Source organism: Zingiber officinale, chromosome 8B, assembly GCF_018446385.1.
Source record: "Zingiber officinale cultivar Zhangliang chromosome 8B, Zo_v1.1, whole genome shotgun sequence".
Lineage (NCBI taxonomy): Eukaryota > Viridiplantae > Streptophyta > Magnoliopsida > Zingiberales > Zingiberaceae > Zingiber > Zingiber officinale.
Window position 1 is genome coordinate 101,835,941 of NC_056001.1, and position 27,184 is coordinate 101,863,124.

At 39.1% G+C, this 27,184-nt stretch overlaps 1 pseudogene; it reads right to left on the reverse strand.

The window, feature by feature from the left end:
• Positions 1–24,867: 24,867 nt before the first annotated feature.
• Positions 24,868–27,131, reverse strand: LOC122014515 (annotated as a pseudogene).
• Between the last annotated feature and the right edge of the window lie 53 nt (positions 27,132–27,184).

A 27,184-nucleotide genomic window follows, 5' to 3' on the forward strand; every position in this document is an offset into this window, starting at 1 on the left:
AAAGAAAAATAACCTAATCCCTCCTAACTTAACCTTTTATAACTAGGTCTAACTTTGGGTTCTCATTATAACTCAACTATATTCGCTTCCCTTCTTAATCACAAAACCACCGCAGACCAGTTGGCTGGCTTGGTTTGGTTACAGTCGGGTTCGAGTCTCACCTTCAACAATTTTTTTTTGTCAAACTTCTTTCTTTTTGTAACCATACTAAACGACCTCCAAATATTACATAAAAATACTCTAAAAATTCCTAAAAATCTCTGGAATATTTTAAAAGCGTTTTCAAATATCTTTATGGACATTTGAAACTCAGAATAGGGAAAATTGGGTCGTTACAATCCCCCATACCTTATAAAAAGTTCGTCCTTGAACTTAGAATAGCTCTGGATACTTCTGTTTCATGCTGTCCTCCCGCTCCCAAGTGACTTCCTCATGCTTCTGGTTCTGCCAGACGACCTTCACTAGTGGTACTTCTTTGTTTCTCAATCTCTTGACTGCTCTGTCCACTATCTGTGTAGGTCTGCTCTCATAACTAAGATCCTCTTGGATCTGCACTGACTGAGGCTGAACCACTTGGCTCGGGTCGTGGAGACACTTCTTTAGCATGGAGACATGAAATACATTATGTATTGCTGACATGTCTTGTGGTAAGTCCAGCTTGTAAGCTACTTTCCCAATCCTTTCTGTGATCAGGTAAGGTCCTACATAACGAGGACTTAATTTGCCCTTCTTGCCAAATCTCATCACTCCCTTCATAGGAGCGACCTTGAGAAAGACTGAATCCCCTACTTGGAATTCAAGTGGCTTACGGCGTGTGTCAGCATAACTCTTCTGTCTACTCTGGCAATCTCAATTCTCTGTTTGATCTTCTAGATAGCCTGAGTAGTCTCATCTATCAGCTCTGTCTGTATGCCCAGTTCCACTTCCATCTCTCTTCTTTCACCTACTTCTTGCCAGCAAATGGGTGATCTGCACTTCCTACCATACAACGCCTCATAAGGTGTCATCTTGATGGTGGCTTGATAGCTATCGTTGCAGACAAACTCAGCTAAGCATAGATACTTGCACCAACTTCCCTCGAAATCCAACACTTCTAAAATCTGATTTACTCGCTCTGTCTGTCCATCAGTCTGAGGATGGAAAGCTGTGCTGAACTTGAGTTTGGTGCCTAGTGCATTCTGAACGCACTCCCAAAAGTGTGAGGTGAAGCGCCCATCTCTATAAGAAACAATAGATTTAGGGACTCCATGAAGTCGACTACCTCTTTAACATATAGTGGGCCAACTGCTCTATAGAGTGGGACACCTTGATGGCTAGGAAATGAGCAGACTTGGTCAATCGGTCTACTATTACCCATATTGCGTCATATCCCTTTGTAGTTCTTGGAAGACCTGTTATGAAGTCCATGGATATATCTTCCCATTTCCATTCCGGTATTGGAAGAGGCTAAAGAACTCCTCTGGTCTCTGGTGTTCTGCTTTGACTCTCTGGCATGTCAAGCGTACTGACATACTTAGCTACATCTCTTTTGAGTCCGACCACCAAAACCTCTGTTTCACATCTTGGTACATCTTGGAAGAACCAGGATGCATGGAATATGGTGTCTTGTGAGCTTCCTCTAAAATCTTCTTTCTCAGTTCCTCATCATTGGGCACGCAAATCGACTCCCCGATAAAGAATTCCGCTATCTGTTACTCTAAACTCCGAGTTGTCTTCTTTTTGTATCCCCGCTTGATCTTCCGGATGTCCGGATCTTCACTTTGCTTTCTCTGTATCTCCACAAGCAATGTAGACTCTAAGGTCAATGCAGAGAGCTGTCCTTCGATAATTTCAAATCCGGAATCTAACAACTCCTTCTGCAGTGGCAGGGCTAATGATGACAGAGACATCAGGGATGCACTGGACTTTCTGCTTAGTGCATCTGCCACTTTATTAGCTTCGCCTGGGTGGTAGAGAATTTCACAGTCGTAATCTTTGACCAACTCCAGTCACCTGCGCTGTCTCATGTTTAAGTCTTTTTGAGTGAAGAAGTACTTAAGACTCTGATGCTCTGTGAAGATTCTACACTGAACTCCATACAAATAATGTCGACAGAGTTTAAGTGCAAAAACCACAGCTGCCAGCTCAAGATCATGAGTAGGGTAGTTCTTCTCATAATCTTTGAGTTGTCTGGAGGCATAAGCTATGACTTTTCCTTCTTGCATGAGTACAGCTCCTAAGCTCATCTTGGAAACATCACTGTAGATGTCGAAACTCTTGTCACTCTCTGGAACTGTCAAAATGGGAGCACTGGTCAGTCTCTTCTTCAACTCTTGGAAACTCTGCTCACATTTATCTGACCATTCAAACTTCTTGTTCTTTCTGGTGAGGGTTGTAAGTGGAGAGGCTATTCTGGAAAAGTCTTCCACGAATTTCCTGTAGTACCCAACTAAACCAAGGAAGCTTCTGATCTCCCTGGCATTCTTGGGTCTCTTCCAATTGCTGACCGCTTCTACTTTGACTGGATCCACTTGAATGCCTTCTCTAGAAACGATGTGACCTAGAAACGCCACCTGCTCCAACCAGAATTCGCACTTTGAGAATTTAGCATAAAGCTGCTTTTGTTAAAGGGTCTGCAGAACTATTCTCAAGTGCGTGTCATGCTCCTCTGGGATTCTAGAATAGACTAGAATGTCGTCGATGAACACAATGACAAATTTGTCATGGTATTCTCTGAACACTCTGTTCATCAGGTCCATGAAAACTGCAGGTGCATTAGTCACACCAAAAGGCATGACTACGAATTCGTAGTGGTACCCAGAGCGCAGGTCTATCTTTGAGAACACTGTTGCCCCTCTCGGCTGATCAAATAAGTCATCGATCCTGGGAAGGGGGTACTTGTTCTTGATGGTCACTTGATTCATAGCTCTGTAATCTATGCACATTCGCATAGATCCATCTTTCTTCTTGACAAACAACACAGGAGCTCCCCAAGGTGAGTGACTAGGGCGAATGAAGCCTTTGTCAAGTAACTCCTGTAGTTGTGCTTGTAACTCTTTCAGCTCTGCTGGAGACATGCGATACGAAGCTTTTGAAATTGGACCGGTACCAGAGACCAATTCAATCTCAAACTCCACTTCTTTGTTGGGAGGTAGTCCAGGTAGCCCTTCTGAAAATACCTTTGGATACTCACAGACTACCCGAACATCTTCCTGCTTGGGTCTTTCTTGTTATCTTTGTCCTTCCAGTTCTGATTACTTGACTGGGGTCTCTGTTTCCCCACTGTCTTGTCTTCTATCTTGACTGGCTTGTGTTGCGCTCGTTGTGCTTTGATGTTGTTCAGATAGTGCTCTCTCTAATACCCTGCTGACCAGCTCTTCACCAATCTATGGTCGGTGAGTTTCACTACTCACATTAGGTGCTATTTCTGGTCTCAGCATTAGGAGCATCAGTCTGACTCGTTCTTTCACTGTACTTACTAACTATAGGCAAAGGTGAGCTAGCCTGTTAAATCTTTTGATCGCCTCTTCTACCGGTAGGTCACCTGGTCTAAATTCTATAAACTCCTCATAATGTTTATTGGTGATCCGTTGACGGAAGAATTCTTCGTAAAACTCTATCTCGAAGTCAACCCAGCTCATCTGGTTGACTGCTCTCTTACTCTTAACTCGCTCCCACTACATACGAGCATCTTCGGATAGGCAGAAAGAGGCACACTTAACCTTCTCGACTTCTGGTCAGTCAAGAAGCTTCATTGTGCTCTCAAATGTCTTGAACCAAGCCTGGGCATCCCAGGGCTCAGTCGTGCCTGAGAATCTTTCTGGTTTCAGCTTCAGCCACTAGATGGGGTATGCTTCTTGTCTTCTAGGTGTTGTGGCGACTTCCAGGGCAACTGATAGAACTTCAGTGACCACTAGAGTTTCCACATTAATGGTTGGGGGGTGGGAGGAGCTGACTTCTGATTGACCATCAGATTGGCAATCACTTGTTACTGCTCTTCTACTTGTCTCTGAAGTTGAGCAACAACTTCAGAGAGATTAGGCTCAGTTGATCTAAGCTCTTCGTTCTCCTGATCTTGGTTCTCAGTACCAGCGGTACGAGGACGTCCTCTTCTTGACATCAAGTCAGGCAGAGGAAAAGAAAACTTAAAATTATCACTATACTTTCTAGGTATATCTTACTTATACATAATTCTTGACTTTCAACACCTATGAGTAGGTACTTCTAAACATTTCTCTATCCTTTCTAAACATACATAAATATGAATAAAGAAAAGGGAAACTAAATCTTTTATCTTACTTTAGTACTAAAAAAAAAAACAAGTACTCTATACTACAGTTAATAATAAGGAAAGCAGAATAAAGAAAGGATTTAAATACTTTCTTACTTGGAGACGGCAAGGATGATGCTGATGTGTGTGTGATGCTGGAGAATGGAAACTGCTCTGATACCAACTGTAACGATCACCCTTCATACTACTACTACTCTCTAAAGATGATCATTACTTAACTACTAACTCTACTTAACCGGTATGATTAAATATCACATGGAAACCCTACCGAAAAATTTCGGCAGAGTTTCCCCTGTACCGGTGACCAAATCTATAATACAAACATAGTATACGCAGCCACAGACGGCTGGAACATATTTTCCACAACCACACAGTTATAAAAATCACAATAAAAACAAAGAAACTACTCTAGCAATAGCAATGACTACAGCACTCCACAAATAATAAAAGAGACTAGCTAGACATGCGGAAATAAACTCAACTATAATCCCAAATGTAATACAACATTAACAGAGGACTAAAAGAAAGTCTAGACAATTTTGCCAGCTACTTCTGGATCTCTCCACAGTCCAGACATCACACACCTTCATCACCACCACCATCCTGTCGCCTTCCTTTCATATCTTAGCTTTTCCTTTATCTGCGGTAGGAGGAAAAAAAAAACAAAAGATCTATAAGCGAAAACGCTTAGTAAGTACTAATCTATCTCACAAAAACATCGGAGTGCATAAAAAGAATGCAACAATACTAAAACTGAAATGCTAAAAGCAAAGCTGCATGTACTCATGGTATACAGAAATAAAACTGAATACTAAACATGCTCACTAACTGACAGGAAAGTAATGAAACAACTACTGTAAGCTTAGAATTAAAGAACTAAACTTTTATTGATTCTAAGCATAAAACTTGTTTCATTTTCTTATATCTTTATACCAGAAATTAATCTTTTAATTTCTCTTTTACTTTCTTCTTCTTTTCTTTTTCTTTTCTTATGCTAGAAATTAATCTTTTAATTTCTCTTTCACTTTCTTCTTCTTGTTCTTCTTTCTTCTTTCTTTTTCTTTGGGCCCAGGCTAGTACCATCTTTGTTTTGCGCGCTCTCTAATAGTGACTGGGGTAGCGAGCCTCCAGCCCTATGAGGATAAAGACCTCGGTCTTACCAGGGCCAAGACCTCGGAATTGGTCACCTGGATTTGTTTAACGACAACCTCGGAAGTCGGGTACTAGCCTCTTACTTTAATTTACTTGTTATCTCTTTTTAACTAGACTTTAGTCTTTTTCTTTACTCATACTTCTCATACTCTTTTATTAGAGCTTATTAGAGTCCTGTAGAGGTATCTAACAGGTATAGGATTACAACTAACTAAGCATGCTATATAAAAATAACATAAGGGAAGCAGATCTGAACTCTCTAAGCATGTCATAAAACAAAGCAAAGGAAAGCAAATCTGAACTTACTAATCATGCTATAAAATAAAGCAAAAGAAAGCAACTTTGAGCTTACTAATCATGCTATAAAATAGAGCAAAAGAAAGCTAATTCAAACTTGCTAGTCATGCTATAAAATAAAGCAAAAGAGAGCTAATTTGGACTTTCTACACATGCTGTAAAATAGAGCAAAATAAAACTAACTTGGACTTTCTGAACATGCTGTGAAATAGAGCAAAAGATAGCTAACTTGGACTTTCTAAACATGCTGTAAAATAGAGCAAATAAAAGCTACCTATGTTCCACTAATAGCATTGAAGGCTATACTCGGGCACATGGAATCAAATAGAAGCTACTGTGTTCAAATAATGGCACTTAAAGGTTGTACACACACAGTAATAACAATTAAAAGCTGCTATTAAGGAACCACACACTAGAATTTGGCTACTATACTACTGTAAGCTAACATCTAGTACACAGAATCATAGATTATGAATACTACATCCTTAGCAAAGACCCGGATCATAAAGAAAAATGGCACTGCAGCCCTAATTGATCAAGCTCGGTACAACAAGCCTTAACACAGCAAGGAAAAACAAAAATCCAAAACTAAGGAACAAAGCTCGCTGAATTGAAACCTAATAAATCAAGCTTACTTATTATCAGAATTAAGAAGCCTAACTACTTGCCAAACCCATGGAAACCTATTCCAACCGAAACCCCTTCTTTCTTCTTTGATTCACAGCAGCAAACACAACCAACCGACGGTACATTTAATCCGAAAGCAGAGAAAGCAAGGAAACTCATGCAAGCTTCGGAAACAAGAAGAACTACTTATCCAAGACTCACCGCAGAAATCATCCAATAGGGAAACTCACGGCAGATTCAAATCAAGGAGAACTTCAATCCGAAAACAAGAAAACGAAACCCTAATTTCGGAGCAACTCCTACCACAGGTGAGTAGTACTTACTCTTGCTTTTAGGACTTACAACCGGAAAGAAGGAAAGGAAGCTTCTAGGGTTCGGGTAGCTACTTTTCCCGGTGATCCCTTTGTGCTCCCAAGTTCTCCTCTGTCGAGACAACCACCCGCGGATGAAAACCAGCCGGAAGGAAGCTTCGTCGGCGCCGGAAATTGAACCCCAGCCTTTTCTTCGCCGTCGCCCGAGCAGGAGCAAATCGCCGCGCGTGGGAGGAGAGGAGATTCGGGAGAAAAAGAAAAATAACCTAATCCCTCCTAACTTAACCTTTTATAACTAGGTCTAACTTTGGGTTCTCATTATAACTCAACTATATTCGCTTCCCTTCTTAATCACAAAACCACCGCAGACCAGTTGGCTGGCTTGGTTTGGTTACAGTCGGGTTCGAGTCTCACCTTCAACAATTTTTTTTTGTCAAACTTCTTTCTTTTTGTAACCATACTAAACGACCTCCAAATATTACATAAAAATACTCTAAAAATTCCTAAAAATCTCTGGAATATTTTAAAAGCGTTTTCAAATATCTTTATGGACATTTGAAACTCAGAATAGGGAAAATTGGGTCGTTACAGGGTTCGTGCGTCTCTTCTCCTGTTCGTGTGTCTCTTCTCCTCTGCACAGCGGACGAGCGACACGCGATGAGACACCTCTCCGCAAGTCAAAACAACGCCTTCCTTCCTTCTCTCAACAGCGCGCTTCCTTCTCCTCTCAGTAACGGCACATCCCTTGCTCGTTTCCTTCCCTTTCCTTGCTCATCTCCTTCCCTCTCAGCAACAACCAAGGAAGCTCAATCAAAGGTAAGCCTAAACCTATTTTTTTCCCGTTCCACAAAAAAAAAAACACTTTCATCTGGAAGCATTAGCAATGCGAACACCTTTGAACTATGCTGGCTTAAATCCTAATGCTTACTGTTCAGTTATATCAAGAAAACAATCTGACAACTAAGACTTGTGACCATAAGAAAGGAAGAAGTGAATTAAGAATAATCATACTAGTTTAATTGTTTCATTTGTATCATCTTTGAACTTTGAATGGTATCTTCAATTTCTGATGCTACACACTTTGTTACGGTTATGTTATAGAACATGCTGGAAGCATTAGCAATGTAAACACTTTCTAGTTTAATTGCTTCATTTGTATCACTTATTGTTCCCACTATTAGTTTGTTTAACATGCATATTTGTTAACTATTAGTAATTATTTTGTTATTCATAATTTCTTTTCCAAATTCTTGGAACTTCTAATATTCGCTCAAGAATTATCATTTTTTAGCATTACAAAACATACCTTTTATGTTGTGTTGCCTATCAATTTGTTGCAGATTTTTTTTTTTGAGCAAGAATTCATATTTGTAAAAGGGAAATGACACCTAGTAAGGAATGGATGAGTTTTTTCAATAATCGGTTCAATTAAAAATACAAGGTTGGAGTTGAACAATTTTTGAATTATGCTTTTAAGAAGACAAGTGAAGAGAATAGTATTCGGTGTCCATGTGTCAAGTGTAATAACACTGATTATGGATCTCGTGAAGTAGTTGAAATGCATCTAAATGTGAATGGAATAATGCCAAATTATACAACTTGGTATCACCATGGTGAAAGGTTTGGTGAGTCTTCATCTGATGACGAAGAATCGGAAGGAAGTGATTGTGATGAAATCTTAAGGGATTTATATCCTAACATGGATGGTTTTGATAGAAGTGGATTGGAAATTGGTTCATCAAAGAATAAGAATGGAGAGGAACCGAATGTCGAAGCAAAGACATTTTATAGATTGTTAAAGGACTCTGAGCAACCAACTTATCCAGGTTGTGACACCTCAAAACTATCTGTGCTTGCCAAGCTATTACACATTAAGAGTATTGGTCAGTGGAGTAATGAATCATTTGATATGTTGCTACAATTATTGAAACAAATACTCCCAATCGGTTCTAATTTGCTAGAATCCTATTATGATGCAAAAAAAATTATTAAAGATCTTGGTCTCTCTTATCAAAAAATAGATGTGTGTATCAATGATTGTATGTTGTATTGGAAGGAAGAAGAGGAGTCTAACATGTGCAAAATATGTGGTGCTTCTAGATGGAAAGCCAATAGTCATACTCGAGAAACCAAAGTTCGAGACAACGGAAAGAAATTAGCAGTGAAGACCATGCGTTACTTTCCTTTAAAACCAAGGCTTCAAAGGTTATTCATGTCTAAAAAGATTGCTTCTTTTATGAGATGGCATCATGAAAAAAGAGTGGATGATGGAATGATGAGACATCCAGCTGATTCTATGGCATGAAAGTCATTTGATGATCTGCATAAAGATTTTTCCATTGAACCTCGAAATGTACGACTTGGTCTTGCTAGTGATGGTTTCCAACCATTTACTCATTCAAAAAAATCATACAGCATTTGGCTAGTAATACTCATTCCATACAATTTGTCTCCATGGATGTGCATGAAAGAATCTAATTTTATTCTTTCAAGTCTCATACCAGGTCTTGAGGATCCGGGAGATGCTATCGATGTCTATCTTAAACCTTTGATAGAAGAGTTGAAGGAGTTGTGGGAACTAGGCGTCAAAACATTTGATGCTTCAACTCGCCAAAATTTTAAATTGCATGCATCTTTATTGTGGACAATCAATGATTTTCCTGCATATGGTAATCTATCTGGCTGGAGTACCAAAGGTAAGATGGCATGTCCTTGTTGTAACAAAGACACTTGTTCTATGAGGTTAGCTAATAGTAAAAAGCAATGTTATATGGGTCATCGACGTTATCTTCATAGCAACCACAAATGGAGAAAAAATAAAAGTTTGTTTGATTGAACTAAAGAGGTAAGACAACCGCCAGTTTCACTTTCAAGTGGTGACGTGCTTGCTCAAGTGAATGACCTTGAAGAAATCATCTTGACTAAAGATGTTAAAAGAAAGGTGAAAATATCACATGAAAAAAGAGGTGATAATTGGAATAAGAAAAGTATTTTCTTTGAACTTCCGTATTGGAGTTCTCTTTTGTTAAGACACAATCTAGATGTGATGCACATTGAAAATAACATATGTGAGAATATAATCAAGACAATTATGAATACGAAGGGGAAGACTAAGGACAATGCCCAAGCTCGTCTTGATTTGGAAGCTATGAAAATTAGGCCAGATTTGCATCTAATTCGTAAGGGGGATAAGCTTGAGATGTCCATTGCATCTACACTTTATCTACAGAGGAGAAGCACTTGTTTTGCTTATTTTTTAAGCAATTAAGAGTCTCAGATGGGTTTTCATCTAATATTTCTCAAAGTGTTAACATGAAAGAACACAAAATCTCAGGTTTGAAAAGTCATGATTTTCATGTCCTTTTACAACATCTACTTCCTCTTGGGATACGTGGCCTCCTCCCTAAAGCAGTGTGTGAATCACTCATTAAGTTGTCTTTGTTCTTTACTAGTTAGTGTTCTAAAACATTGAAGGCAGATGAGTTACAAAAAATTGAATCTCAAATTCCGATTACTCTTTGCAAGTTGGAACAAGTTTTTCTCCCTTCTTTTTTTGATGTGATGATGCATTTGTCTGTTCATTTGGCTAATGAGGCTAAAATTGGTGGACTTGTCCAATATCGATGGATGTACCCTATTGAGCGTATGTTGTATGAGTTAAAACAACTGATTCGCAACATGGCTCGTCCGGAAGGCTCAATAGCAGAGGGCTATATAGCAAAAGAGTGTATGACTCTTTGCTCAAGATATTTGAAAGACAATAAGACAAAATTTAATAAACTTGAGTGAAACTGTGACAATAACTTTCATAAATATGAAGGTGAAATATCCATATTTTCACATTGTGGGCGAGCATTAGGAGCTGGTACCAAGTTGTATTCTCGATGATGATGAGTGGAAGAAAGCTCATATATATATTTTAAATAATTGCGATGAAGTACAACCTTTCCTCGAGTAAGCTCAAATACCTCTAAACAGTCATTTCTCTTTTATTTATATATATGAATTTATCATTAATGTTGTAACGCAGAGAGTACTCTACAAGTCAGAAAAATGATACACAACTATCAGATGAAGACCGGAATAACAATTTTATTGGTTGGTTTAAAAAGAAAGTAAGTGATTCTATTGTTATAAATTAGTGTTGAACACGATAATTTGTTCATGTTATTTACTTTGTAATTTTTTTGTAGGTTGAAAAAATGAAAAAGCAAGACCAACACACTAAATATGACGAGATGTTATCTTTGTGTCGTGGTCCTTTAATGTATGTTACATGCTTCAGTGGTTATGTTGTCAATGGATATAGGTTTTGAATTGAAGCTCGTGACAACGGATGCAGAACACAAAATTCTGGGGTGTGTGTAATTGGTGATATAGGTAGTGAGAAGAATTATATTGACTATTATGGAGTGTTGACAGAGATTCTTGAACTGCAGTATCTTGATGGAAAATGAGTGGTTTTATTTCAATGTAAATGGTTTGATGTGCATGATAATGAGAAAGGAGCCAAAATAGATGAATATGGATTCACTAGCATTAATTGCCATCGTATTTTGAAAACAAACGAACCATTTATTATGGCCAATCAAGCTTCACAAGTGTTTTATGTCATTGATAACATCAATAAAGGTTGGCATGTTGTTGTTAAGACACAACCTTGAGATGTATATGAGATGCCATAACCAACAGAGGATGAAAGCAATAATGCCCGTGAATGAAATCTGTATGATGAAGATTGCATCTCATATATCCGTTTGAGATATATGTCCGTGGATGAAGTTCGTATGATGAAGATTGTTCTGTAGGTGGATTTACGTCGATTTGATGTATTTGTTGTGATTTTGTTGGTGGGTTGCATGTCTTCACAATCAAACAAATAAAAAAGTAGTGTGCAACTTATCATATTTGTTTTTTTTATGATATTCTCATTGGATAAATGTCTATTTTTTTATGTGTGAGTGGCTCATTTCATGTTTTTACTATTTGTACTAATATGTTCATGTTATCCATGGATTTGTACGTAGCAGGTGTTGACCCTGTGATTTGTCCGTGTGAAGCATTTGAATGTGATAGGCAAGTTGAACTTTTTGTAATTGTGAGTGCATAGATTGAATGTAAATTGTTTGTGCATGGATTGTGAGTGCACAATCTGTGGATTTGAATGTGAGTGCATGGATCTGTGGATTTGAATGTGAGTGCGTGGATTGAATGTGAACGGAGTAATGTGCATGGATTGTGAGTGCACAATCTGTGGATTTAAATGTGAATTGTTTATTTATAATCAATTTGAACCATATTCTCATATGATTTGTTTATTTGAAATCTGTGGAGTTGTTTATATGAAATATGTTCGTTTCATGTGCACAATCTGTTCATTTCATTTCATTTCAGATTTTATATGAAATCTGTTCATTTTATATGAAATCTGTGCACAATCCATTTTTTTAATGTGTGAGTTGTTTATTTATTCGGGCTCATTTCATTTTTTTTATTATTTGTACTAATATGCTACATTGCTTCTCTTAACAGATGAAACAAATGTAGGACCGATGCGGCCGGCTAGAAGGGGGGGTTGAATAGCCCTGAAAAATCAAACACAACCCTTTCTCGTACGATTAAGCTAACACATAAAAAATAGATTAAACAGAAAATAAAGCATAAAAACGAGGCACCGAATTTGACTTGGTTACAACCGGGGAGGTTGTTAATCCAAGGATGAAGATCGCACTAAGAGCTCCTTCAGGCGGAGAAGCCTCGTTTACAGTAGTGTAAGCACAGAAAGACAGAAGCTAATCTAAACAGTGGAAGCACACAAGTGTTGTTTACAATTTCTGAACTGATGAAGAGCTTCTGGACCAAGGCTATATTTATAGCCTTGGTAGGGGCGCCTGGAAGGGTTCCGGGCGCCCTGGGGGGGATAAAGTTTTATCCCCCAACGTTCAGATCACGTAAATCGCGATCTTGGTCAAAATCAGGGTCCGGGCGCCCGGAAGCATTCCGGCCGCCCCGGACAGCTCCCGGCGCCCGGATTGGTTCCGGGACCACTTCTCCGTTAAGTCCCCGTCTCGGTCCGGGTCTTCTGCTCCGGACCCGCTTGATTGGGTGATCTCTGACATCCGGAATAGGGCTCACCCGAACCCATCTTCCGGTCTTCTCGAGCGTGCTTCCCTCCGGCTTCTCGTCCCTCGGAATTGCCGCGTGTCCCTTCTCGTCCACCAGCGTACTCATCCGCAGACTTCGTCCCTCGATCGCACCCCGTGCCGACCTTCGCGCTAGCTGCGTTTCTTGCTCCCCGAGCAATCTTCCGCTCTGGCTTTCGTACCTCGGAACCATCGCGCGCACTTCCTTCTCGTCCGCCGGTGTACTCTTCCGCAGTGCCTCGTCCCTCGGACGCACCGCGTGCCGTCCTTCTCGCTAGCTGCGTCTTCCGCTCGAGTACCTGTGCTCCTAAGCTCCTGCACACTTAGACACAAGGTTATAAAACAACAGAACCTAACTTAACTTGTTGATCACACCAAAACCAACCTTGGGGTTCCAACAATCTCCCCCTTTTTGGTGTGATCAACCCAAGTTAAGCTAGGGTTAACTGGACAAAAAATAAACTAACTAAATTTACAATTTAGTGCACAAAGATAGAAAAAAAATAGTTTTAGGCTACCTCCCCCTATACTTATACTTATCCTTCTCCCCCTTTGATCACAAAAAAAATGGGGTTCCAAAAAAAAATCTAAGGGTTAAAGACTTAGAAAATTTTGAAAAGCTACCTTAAAAAAAAATTTCTAAGTCAAAAGATTCTAAGTTAGAAAAAGAATTTTGCAATCAATAAAACGTAATTAAATATTTTGAAAAATATTTTTGAATCAATAAAAGCAGAAAAAACTCTAAGTAAAATTTTGACTTAGGAAAAAATAATTTTTGAAAATTTTTCTAAACACTCTAAGTAAAAATTATTTTTGAAAATAGAATTTTTAAAAAAAAAATTATTTAAAAAAAAATTATGTCAAAATTTTGAAACATGTTTGAATAACTTTTTAAAGCATTAAATAATTCTAGTATTAATGCTTTATTAATTAAACATTTATTTCAATATTTGGCTTCCAGGCAGTGGCGAGGTACTAGGCCTTCTTGGTTATTGGAGCAACAACCACTTTCTAGTCAAAGCCCATAAAGAAATTTTTGTTTAATTTTCTCACTTAAAGCGCTAACTTTGATTTTAAAATTTACACTAAGCAAGATTTAGGAACCCAATAAAGGTTCCAACCTACTGGATTAACTAAAAATTTCTTAGGGACATATTTTCTAGAGATATTTTTAATTTGTCCCTGGTGATATCTATAATACCAATTCAAATTATTGAACCTTCTAAAATTGGTTTTAGATGAGCAAGCAGAGTTTTTCAAATTTTCTATTTGAATTTCTAATTTTAATTTTTCATTTTCTAAATTTGATTTATCTAGCATTTCTAACGGACAAGATGTAGCTAATATTGCTTTTAAATCTTTATTTTCATTTTCTAATTTGCAGCAATCTTTTGTTAAAATTTTAATGAATTTAAACATTTTATCAGGAGGAAGAGATCGTACCTCACTTACCTTGTCGATCTCGTTGTTGGTTTCTCCCCCTGAACTGCTGCTCTCTTCGGACGTGGCTCCCCCTTCATTGATGCTTTCGATGCTCATTTCGGATGACTCGCCATTAACGCGAGCCCGGAGAACTCCTCGACTTCTGATTCCGACGACGTATCATCCCACGTCGCTTTTAGGGCCTTGCGCTTTTCGATAGGCTTCTTACCCTTGTCCTTCCCGTTGTTCTTCAGTTTAGGGCAATTGTCCTTGACGTGCCCTTCTTCATCGCAATGGTAGCAGCGGATGGTTCTTTTCTTTCTTCCCTGCGGATGGTTAGATTTCCTAGATTTACAAATATTTTTAAATCGTCTTACCATCATTACCATTTCCTCGTCGTCGAGAGAAGATTCTGACTCAGGTTCGTCTCTCGAAGCTTTAAGGGCGACATTATTCTTGGGCTCCTTCAGACCTGCACATCTTGACTCATGCACTTCAAAAGTTGAAAAGAATTCGTCTAATGAAATTTTTTCTAGATCTTTTGAAATGTAAAAGGCATCTACTAATGATGCCCATTTTGAGTTTCTAGGAAAGGAATTTAGGGCATACCTTAGCGAATCTCGATTACTTACCTCTTCTCCGAGATTCGTAAGTCTGGTGATGAGTTCCTGAATCCTCGAGTGTAGATGTGCAATTGTTTCACCTTCTTCAAATCAGAGGTTTGTAAGCTGGTTACGAAGTAAATCCCGTCTTGCAAGTTTGGCTTCGGATGTTCCTTCGTGTAACTCAAGGAATTTCTCCCAAAGCTCCTTTGCCGAGTTGTAGGTACCGACTCGATTGACTTCTTATGTTGGAAGTACACTTAGCAGATGAAATTCTGCTTTCTTGTTTGCCACGTGGTCAGCCTGCTCCTTCTTTGACCATTGATTTCTTGCTTTGCCCTCTGGTGCTTCATAGCCAAATTCCATTGTTAGTAATAAATCATAATCTGTTTCAAGAAATACCTCCATTCGCTTTTCCATTAGCGAAGTCCCCTTTGAATTTTGGTGCGTGGATGTTGGATCAAGCCATCTTGTTGCTTGTGGTTAGTCCTCTGAGCGCCTCGGCTCTGATACCACTTGTAGGACCGATGCGGCTAGAAGGGGTTGAATAGCCCTGAAAATCAAACACAACCCTTTCTCGTCGATTAAGCTAACACATAAAAATAGATTAAGCAGAAAATAAAGCATAAAAGCGAGGCCGAATTTGACTTGGTTACAACCGGGAGGTTGTTAATTCAAGGATGAAGATCGCACTAAGAGCTCCTTGGCGGAGAAGCCTCGCACATGGTGTAGCATAGAAAGAAGCTAATCTAAGCGGTGGAAGCACACAAGTGTTGTTTACAATTTACGAGCGATGAAAAGCTTACGGACCAAGGCTATATTTATAGCCTTGGTGAAGCGCTGGAAGGGTTGCGACAGAGATAAAGTTTTATCCCCAGCGTTGAATCACGTAAATCGCGATCTTGGTCAAAATCGGTCCGGGCGCCGAAGCATTCCGGCGCCCGGACGACTCCAGCCGGATTGGTTCAGGCGCCGAGCAAAAAGTCAACTTCGGTTGACTTTTTTCGGGACCACTTCTCCGTTAAGTCCGTCTCGGTCCGGGTCTTACGCTCCGGACCCGCTTGATTGGGTGATCTCGACATCCGGAATAGGCTCACCGAACCCATCTTCCGGTCTTCTCGGCGTGCTTCCCTCCGGCTTCTCGTCCCTCGGAATTGTCGTGTGTCCCTTCTCGTCCACCAGCGTACTCATCCGCAGACTTCGTCCCTCGATCGCACCCCGTGCCGACCTTCACGCTAGCTGCGTCTCTTGCTCCCCGAGCAATCTTCCGCTCTGGCTTTCGTACCTCGGAACCATCGCGCGCACTTCCTTCTCGTCCGCCGGTGTACTCTTCCGCAGCGCCTCGTCCCTCGGACGCACCGCGTGCCGTCCTTCTCGCTAGCTGCGTCTTCCGCTCGAGTACCTGTGCTCCTAAGCTCCTGCACACTTAGACACAAAGTTAGAAAACAACAGAACCTAACTTAACTTGTTGATCACACCAAAACCAACCTTGGGGTTCCAACAACAAATGCTTACAAAAAGCAGTGTAGGTAACATTCAAAAGCCTATAAAATTTTTAGCACCTGGTAAGTTGGCCAAGGAGCGTGGATATAGGCATAGAACGAGGTATGTTGGAGATTCTATTGGTACTTTCAATTTTTCTAACTTGATATTTTAGATTTTTTTTTCTAGAGTTTTAATGATTGATATAATTATATTATTCTTTAATTATCCAAGAAATGCATCAGCCTACAAGAGTATATGGGGAAATGCATCCGCCTACAAAAGTATAGGGGGAATTCGAAGGCTACAAGTTGAAGAGCAAAAAGCACAATGCATCGGCAATCAAGGAAGAATTGGTAAACCTATAAACTTTATGTAGACATTGTAATTTATGACTCTTGCAATTTTTTAGGTCACATCCTCTAACTATTTTTTTGTACTTTTTCCTTCCAAAAGGTGGAATTTCAGCCCATACTCTTATTGTGCATTTTGAGGAAGATGAATGGAAAGGAAGAGATTTTACAGAAGATAGTTCTTTCTTGGAATCTTGAACATATATAAAAAGTTTATTGATATATATTCTGTTGGTTTTAAAGTCACAGATGCGGATGGTAAGCTATTGAGAAATGATAAAGATTTATTGGCTATGCTGAAAGCACATGAAGACGTGGAGAACATAGAGATTTATGTAGATGTGGATGAAACTGCCCAACCATTACACTTCAAAATGCCTCAAGACAATCCAACCTTTGGTAGCGATAATAAAGAGTTATTATTTTGAGTTCTTTTTGTGTTTCTTCTTATCAGTGATTTATTTTCTTTAAATTTGTACAGATTCTATCCCAAAAGTTCCAAAAGTGAGAGATGTCACAATATTGGGTGATTTTAAGACACATGAGAAAGTCAAAGTACGAGGGGATGTGGTAAACGGAACTGAACAAGCTAGTACAGTTCAATGGTTCATAACTGTTTCAAAGAACTTTGATATCGAGACTAGATTGCAAGCTATCAGTAAATGTACCATCAACAAGGCAAGTTGTTTGGCTATATAATAATTAAAGTATTCCATGAACCATCATTTATTATTGTAATTATATGATTTCTTTAATTAGGATTTTCAAATACCAATTGAGGTTGTTGGTCATTATCTTGTTGTTAAATTTATACCTATGACTGAAGATGGTGAAAGTGGTGAATCGAGGTTTGCTATTACATACAAATATGTTGATGGTAAGTATATTTGAAATGTAGTGAATTATGAGTTTTCTATTGATTTCAAATTGAACTCTTGATACAATTATTTATTACTTCAATTCATTGAATAAATTCGGCACCTAAAAAGGTGAGAAAAGTTAGAGGAAAAAATAAGAATAAGAAAATTGCAACTCTAAAAAGTGGAGAAAAGATGGAGATCGAATTCTACAACAATCGTGCAGTGGGAAAAAATCATAGTTATTGGTCGAGACACTTGGGGAAAATCGTGCGTGACAAGCATATTTGCCCTATACAAGTGAAAACATGGGAGAACTTGACTAAATTAGACAAGCGACACATGTGGGATGCGGTGAAGGTAGGTGAATTGCATTACTGTATTAGTAAACATGAATTACATTGCTACATTACTGCATGCCCATATATTTGTAAACGTGAATTACATTAATCATTGATTGGTAAACGTGCATTCCTTTTTTATTTCCTTTAATTTCTTTTTTTATTTATTGATTGGAAATCGTACATTAATACATTATTGCATGACCATAGATTAGTAACGTTATAGTAATGAAGTTTGAACTTTTTCTCTTGAATGAAGCTAAATATGGTGTATTATGAATGTGTTGCAGGAATGCTTTTTCAATAGTAGCATAGAATTATATCGTGAGCATACTTTGGAGCATATGAGTGCTTTGTGGATAGCATGGAGGTCATCCTTGAATGTAAATTATGTGAGACCTTGTATAACTAAAGCTGAAGTTTTAAAAAATGTGCCACAAGGGTTTAATGCTAAAGAATGGGAATGACTTGTCACTAATAAGTTCTTAACTAATGAGTTTCAAGTATAATAATGTTGATTCAAAGTGTTATAAGAAATATCTTCATATTGCAGTTAATTAAATTGTACTAATGGAAGTGTTGATTGCAATATTGGTTTGTGATTTATGTAGAAAACCAATAATCAGAATTCAAAGAATCGGGTAAATGGAGTAATGTCTTATCGAACTGGAAGCAAGCCACACAGACAACTGATATATGACATGGTCATAAATATTTATATTAATTTTTATGTTTATTATTTATGATGTTTTATTTAATTAACATATATAATTTACTTTCCTTTTATATATCTTTCAGGGAGGCAAGGATAATAATCCACCTGACATTGCAAAAATTTTCTATAAGACTTGACATAAAAATGGAAAGTTTGTTGAGCCAAAAGCGCAAGAAAAATATGTAACTATCACTATTTAACCTTTTAACCAAAATTTGCTATTTATCATTTATTTAAATAACGTTTGAGTGATGAGCCTTTGTAGGATGAGATTGTGAAGACTATTCAGTCTACTGCATCACTCTCACATATTGAGGTTGTTGAAAAGTGTTTTGGACCACAACGACATAGCCATGTCTTTGGTTTCGGAGGTGGAATGAAAAGAAAATATTTTAATTGTTCACAAGCTGCTTATAAAAGATCTTGAGGCTAAGCTCCATGAGAAGGAAGAAGAAAATAATAACCTTAAGAGATGCATGGATGGAATTGAAAGTAGATTAGCCAAAATCGAGAATGAAAACCAACCAACTTCAGATGAACCTGCAATAGATGGTGAAGGTGAGTTTAATACTTGTGATGTATTTTTGTATGACTAATGTTGATTAATAGATTATGTCATTTTTAGATGACTAGTATTGTAATTGTTATCTAATACTTGTATTTTTGGACTTGGACATTTAATTGTTTGACTATACATGCAGGCTGCCCACGAGTCACTACAAAAAAAATAGGTTTATCGACGGAATTTTCTGTCGTAATTCCATCGGTGTAGTCATTTAGTGACGAAATTATGACGGAAAATCAATTGTTGGGAGGTAATTTGTCGGAAATGGATATACCGACGAAATTTCAATTCTGTCGGTATATACCGACGGAATTTATATTTCCGTAGTAAATTTTACCGATGGAATTTATATTTTCATCGGTAAATCACGCCGGAAATAGTGCTTCCGATGGCAGTGGCTACCGACGGAATCATTTATTTCCGTTGGTATACACTGACAAAAATAGAGTTTCCGTCGGTAAACCATTACGATAATTACCAACGAAAATACGGAATATTTATTCCGTCGATAAAATTTAAAAAAAAATTATATGAAAAAAATTATATTCCTTTTTTACCCTGTTTACAATCCATATATACAATAAATCATCACAGACGATGATATTTCATATATACAAATACATACAAACAATCACATCCACACCTACAAACACATTTCATACATCCTAATAATTCATACAATCCATATAAACATAAATAAACTATGACATCCATATAAACAAACTAATATAAATAAAAAACAATCACAATAATCTAAAATAATAAAATCTAAACAAATCACAATAATAAAAACAGACTAAAATAACCAAATATCCATATCTAAATCTAAATTTATAGAATTAGATATTTAAATACATACCATGATAGAAAATACTCCAAATAATACATTCATATACAATAGAAAATCCTACATAAAGTAAAATAAATAGAATATGATCAAATTTATTAATACAATAAAATTTTGGTAGTGATTTATGTATAACTAATTTTGATACCTGGATAGAAATGAGCGGATGATGATGATAATGATCAATATGTCAATAGAAACTCTGAAACATACAATAATATAATATTTGGGTAGATTAAAATATCAAAACATAATAAATATAATTTTGTAGTACTATAATGAAATGATGAAATCTCAAAAAAAAAAATACTCAAACAAACCAAAAAGAAAAAAAATGAGAGCAATGCACTAAAAAAGTATAATGTGTAACTAATTTTACATATCAACAAAAAAAGATATCTATATCATATTTTGGATATCTACTGGTGATAACGAATTGTTCCTGAGAAAATGTAATATAATTAGAGGTGACCAGATTATAATTAATATAAAAATAGAATAAATATATTTTGCATGTTTTATAAGTGATAAACAAAAAGGGTAAGTTATAGTTGTACAAACCTAATTAGAGTCTCGTGGGTCTTGAGTCTCTTGTAGAAGAAGAACCAGCATGGGCCCTGCCTTTAGGATCTTCAGATGATTTAAAAGTCTTGAAAATTGATGAGTCTATTATAGTTAGCTATAAGTTGACACTCTCCTCTGGAACAATTTTAGATTTAAAAACCATCAGATTGCTCCATTGGGAGAAGGATAAGGTAAAGATATTCTTACAAAGAGATGAAGGTGGAATAAAGCGAAAGAGGTACAACATTGAATATGCAACAAATTTTACAGATGTGATAACAAAGGTCTTATTGTTGATAGCTTTTAAATCTAAAATTATTCCAGAGGATAGTGTCAACATATAACTAACTATATTGGAAACTATATATTTCATAATTTCAACATCTATTTTCATGGTTTTATTGAAACTTGATAATACCTAATGAATATTGAGATGTATAGTTTGTTAGATAATCAATATTAACAATCAAGAAATAAAATCTCAAACATCAAAAAAATAATCTTATATAATTAGACATATATTTATACTAATTAAACGGTAGTATCCTCACTCTTTCAGCTACATCAAGCCTATTTCCAGCACAGTCGTAGACCACTTGTAGCAGTCAACACAGCCACCGGCCAACATAGTCGCCGGCTAGCACAGTCGCGCGGTTGCTTGATAGCGATCGGTACAACCGCCGACCGCATGCTAGCGGCCGGCACAGCCGCCGGCTGCTTGCTAGCAACTGGCAGGCATAGCCGTTTGGCCAATTGTTAGCAGCCGATGTCTAGCGGCCAGCGGCCGACACAACCACCAGCATACGGCTAACGACTGACACAACCACTAGCATGAAGCTAGCGGTCGACAAAGGCACCAGTCGTGTGCTAGTGACCGGCGGAGAGGAGAGGAGAGAACTTACCTGAAGATCGCCGGAGAGGAGAGATCGAGCCAGAATCATCGGAGAGGAGAGAATGCGTCGGAATCGCCGGAGAGGAGAGATTGCGTCGGAATCGCAGGATAGGAGAAAACCGAGTGCGCGAGAGGAGAGGAGAAGGCCTAGCGGCCTAATTTTATTTTCGGGGTTACTAACGGAATCTAATTTCCATCGATAATTACCGACATAATCAAATTCCCGTCGAAGATTACCGATGGAAATTAGATTCCGTCGGTAATCCCGATATTTACCGACGGAATCTAATTTTCGTCGGTAATCTTCGATGGTAATTTTGATATTGTTTGTAATGTAAATTTATTTCGGGATTACTAACGGAATTTAATTTCTGTCGGTAATCTCCGAGTGAAATTATATTCCGTCGATAATCCTATTTTTTCCCGATAATAAATAGTTTTTATCATTTTATCGATGGAAATTTAATTCCGTCATAAAATATTACTGACTGAATTAAATCTCTGTTGTAAAATTCTGATTTTACTGATGGAAATTTAATTCCGTCGGTAATATTTTCTGACAAAATTAAATTTTCGTCGATAAAAATGGTGGAAACTATTAAATTTTCATCGGCGGTCGCCCCCCTTGCCGGCGGTGGAACTCTAATATTATGAGGTTCCACTGGTAAAGAACTGGTAGAGATAGAGGATATCGCCTTTTGTTACGCGTAAAAATCGATCCTCCATGCTTGAATTCCTGAATTCGCCACTAAGCCACACAAGAGACCGCATAAGGTCGGCCGTGCACGCCACATGAGCAGCTTGCCATGCAGGCCACGCAAGTGACCATGTAGGGCCGACCGTACGTACAGGCCGCATGAGCAATCGAGCGTCACGCAAGCGGCCGCATAGGGAAGGTCGTGCAGGCCGCGTGAGCAGTCGACAGTGCAACTATGCAAGCGACTGCGTAGGGCCACCCACGAGCGGAGTAGCCGGCCGTGCAAGCCATGAAAGCGACTGCATATGGCCGCTCGTGAGTGGAGCAGCAAGTCATCCCGCCTTGGCGAGCGGCGATGCAAGGAGGCTGATGGTGCCCATGGCTTGTGCAGGTGAAAGCAGACTTGTGATGAAAGAGGAAGGAATTCGTTTCTCTCCATTTTGGACGCATGAAAAACAGTTGAAATATCGATCCACATATGAATTTATAAATCTGTCCGTTTTTTATTTTATCTAGATAAATAATGAAAAGGATAAATAATCTATCCTATATGGCGAAATCAAATGGAGACAACTTTGCGGGGGATTTTTTTTTTTTCAATTTTTAAATTCATCCTCCTAAGTAAACGGCGTTAGTTGCCAGACTTCACCTATCTCTCATGAATGCAATGATGGCTATACACAGGCTAGGTCCTGGTAAAAAAATTAGGGATGCATCATTTATACATGATCGATCATGATCATAATTTAATCATAATTAATTATAATTTCTTCTTAAATTTATTATCTCTCGATTATAGTTTGAGTCAGGATAGACGATCGGAAGCCGTCCTCCTCAGCGCCAGGTTGTTTGGCCACTTGCTGCGTTCGAACAGTCTCCGGGTAACTTTCGATCACCCATCCTAACCTAAACTATAATTAAGAGATGATAAAACTAAGAAGAAATCATAACCAATTAAACTGAATTGTGATACACCGTAATTACAAATAATCTATTTCCTAATTCACTTTTTTATAGGCCATAAAATCTATCCTCCCTACACAGACATTAAATTATCTCTCAAATATTTATAATTTAATCTTCAATTATGAAATACTCCTGGACCGTCATCCGCATCTTTAGCAGATAATAAAAATTTTTTATAGGACAAGACGGATTGCCCAAGTTCGATTCAACATTTTAATGTGAGTTAACACTGACAATTTGTTGCCGTAGTTTTCTGCAAACTCGGTCGTGCAAATAAACTAATTCGAACACACTAAAAACATCTTTAACAATTAAAATTCTAAATGAGTTTGTTTTTTTAATTTTCATGTGTCACATAAATATCACATTAAAATTTCAAAATTTCAATCTTCTCTATTATTAAAAACTTTTCTATAATTTTTTTATTCACACATCTTTCTTTTAAATAGTGTCATCTTATTATTAATCTCAAGAAAAACATAAATTTAAAATTTCAATTCAAACCTTTTCGTTCAATTTTTATAGGGAAAAAATACTTTTAACCCTTCTATTTTTTAATCAAGTAATATTTTGCTCCATTATATTTTAAAAATAATATTTAACTCTCTTTGATCAAAGTGTGAAAAAAAAATCTAAAAGACAATTATATCCTTTTATATATATATATATATATAACAGAGAAAAAAGTATATTAAATTTATGTCCATTGTTTTTTTTTAATTATGTGAACTAATTCTAATAATTCAAGACCCTAATTAAAATAAATAAATTATATGTAACCTCCAATAATATATAAAGATTAATACTTAATTATATAAATAAATTAAAATTAAGTAGTTTAAAATATATATTTTTATCTCCTCACTGCGTAGCCTTCAAATACAATGTATAATAATTATTTTTCTTCATTTCCCCTAAATTTAAAATTTTAAATCCACGCCTTCCATGATTATATAAGGTTCTGAAGGTATAATTTTCTTTTCTTATGTGAAGATAAATTTTCTTTGTCTTTTTAGAGTTGTTGTATTTTCTCATGCACATATGCAAGTCTTACATCTCAGTTCATCATTGACTTAATCATCAAAGATCGAATAACACCAGCAATATCAATCCTTAGCTGACAAATTTTATTTTGCAGGACACCGAACACAGACGCACCGACAAATCAACATCAATCATATATATGAGCGAGTGACGAATAACACCATGACTGGAATCTTATATATTTTTTTATCCTTTTAAATATATTTTTCTCCCTATGAATAATACCGATCCAACTAATTAATAATTAAAAAATTGACTTTAAAAATATATAATTATTTTCCACATTAATTCAATATATTTTTTTTCTTCTAATTATTATAAAAAATATTAAAATATATATAATTATCTTTTATAAATTTTTTCAATGGTAAAAGAGGATTAAATATTATTTTATAAATACTAAGGGTAAAATGCTACTTGATATTTTCGAGGGTTAAAGTAAAGATGCCCTAACTCTGGATTAGAGATGATAATTTCATCAAACTGATAGAAAAATCAATATTCCATCGAAATAGAGAGGGAAAGGAATATCACTAACTATTTTTTATTTTTATTATTATTATTATTATGATATTAATTTTAATATATTAATAATAATGGGATTGCATGAAAAAAAATTATTAATATAAAAAACATTCATGCTATGAAGATGAATACCATGTACCGATGGATATTTATGCAACACACAACAAAAAAAGACAAACAGAAAGTAAAGGTTGCACAGATTCATCGTGATCAAAAAGTTGTTCGAATGCAACGACAAAATCATTAACGAGTCTCGCCGGATACTACGGAGAGCCAAGAATAATGTGCTGAGCTGACCCGTAGTCCAAGGAAACCCATTTCACACTTCTCAAGATCAATACTTCGCAGAAGAGTAGGCATCGCCCTCGCTCTTGGAGCATAGGCTTGAAGAAAACGGTCACTGACATCATTCGCCTCCGGAGAGGAGAAGCCGGAGGAGTTGTCACACGGCGGGCGTGCACATCAGCACCACCATGGCCAGTGCCAAATAGCACAGGCGAGATTGATGATGAACAAAGAATTTATAATTTTTACAACATCATCATAATCTAGCATGAATTTTAGCAGGGGACATTTCACCAAGCACCTCTGGCGCTTGGGCTAATGGAAACTAACCTCGCTGCTTGCTTATCTCACTGATCTCACCTTCTGTGCACGTCCCTACCTCCATCGCCATCCGCCGCCGCTTCTTCCCATCCTTCGCTGTCGACAATACCCCGCAGCAGTTCCTTCTCGGTGCCTGCCACAGTACGTTAATGGTGGTGAGCAATCAATTGCGCGAGGAGGGTTGGGCAATTAAGAGATGAGTTAATGGCGGTTTTTGAGTACTCTGTCCCATAGGCCAGGGTCGGGTTTCTTGTAGACGACGACGCGGTCTATGAGCGCCGACGGGTCGGCCAGCCGCCATCGGCACGTGGGGCGGGTCTCCCGGCGGAGCGCGTACTCCGTCACGGTGGTGCGGCTGGAGTTGTCATAGCGGGCGGAGGCGAGGTAGTAGACGTACGGCTTTTGGCACGGGTTGCGCGACACCGGCCGGGTGTTGAACGCGTAGGCTGTGTAGTCCGCCCGGCGGTACCAGTTGAGGAAAGTCCGCGTCGGCGTCTCCATTTCACGCGGCGACATCACCCCGCGGACCACCGTGACGACGAAGCCCCAGGAGACGGACACCGTCCAGAGACGCTCGGTGTCGTAGCAAATGGACTGCTGGATCACCCCGGCGGAGTCGAGGCGGACGGGGCCGTTGAAGAGGCGGCGGAGGGCGGCGGGCCGGGTTTCCCCGGGGAAGAGAGGTTGTACGACGTCGAGGTGGTGCAGGGAGAGGAGAGGGGTGACAGGGTGAGCGGCGAGGAGGCCGAGGAGGTCGCCGTAGACGTCGTACTGGTGGAAACCAGGATGCCGGGTGAGGGGGACCCCGAGCTCCGCCATGCAAGCTTGGATCCGGTCGTCGCTGCCGTAGAGAGACGGGTACCGACGGAGGCAGCGGTCCTGGACTCTGGCGAGAGAGGCAGCGAGAGGGGCGCTGATGGCGAACCCGCCGCCTCCGTAGGCCATGCTGTAGGAGAAGAAAATGTTCTGGAGATGGGACTCGGAAAGGGAGCCGATGTAATAGGGCTGCCGGTGGTCGAATCGAGAGAGGACGCGGGCCGCGGGCGAGATTGTCGGGGAGGAACACTGTATCATCATCCCCCATGACGAACCAGCGCACATTGGGGAGACCGAGGCGGAATGTCTCGGAGACGATGCGGGAGATGCGGATGGCGGAGCGGTCGCCCTTCCGATGCGTGTAAGGGAAGCGAGAGGTGTCGCCGGAGATCTTGAGATCCGGGAGAGTGGGATCCTTGGCTTTCATCTCCTTGACCGCCTTGTCGAGCCAGACAAAGCCGCGCATCCGCCGCGGCCGCCACCAGACCTTGATGTAGGCCTTGCGCTTCTCCCACAGCTTGGCGGAGGCGGCGATGCCGAACACAATGTGCTGCAGGTTCGTCGCAGTGGACTGGGGCCCAGACGCGGGCGGCGAAGGCGAGGATCTGGCGAAGGTACGGTCGGCAACGTCGGTGCTGAAGTTGGAGAGGCGGACGACGGCATCGTCGTCGCAGGAAGGCAAGGGGGAGGAGGAGAGGAGGCTGTAGGTGTAGAAGAAGTACAAAAGGAGAAGAAAGAGGAGGAAAACAAAGAGGCGGTGGAAGAGGAAGTATGGCTTGCAGTCTCTGGGGTACCGGCTGGATTGCGGGAGCGAGGTCTTACAATTGCGGCGATGGTGATGGCCACCGGCGCCGAAGACGCCGCAGAGAAGGGAAGAGGGAGATTTGACGGCGTCGGTGGGCGCCTTGTGGTTTCCGCCACCGCCGCAGTCCTTCATTAATGCTGATCCTGATCCATAGTCCTCGATCGGCCGGCGGGGGGAAAATATCCGCAGTAGCTAAACGAAAGAGCAGTAGGAAGAGATGGGAGGAGCAGGCCGTGGAGGGAGGAGAGAGAGAGAGAGAGAGAGAGCGAGAGAGGAGGGACGAAT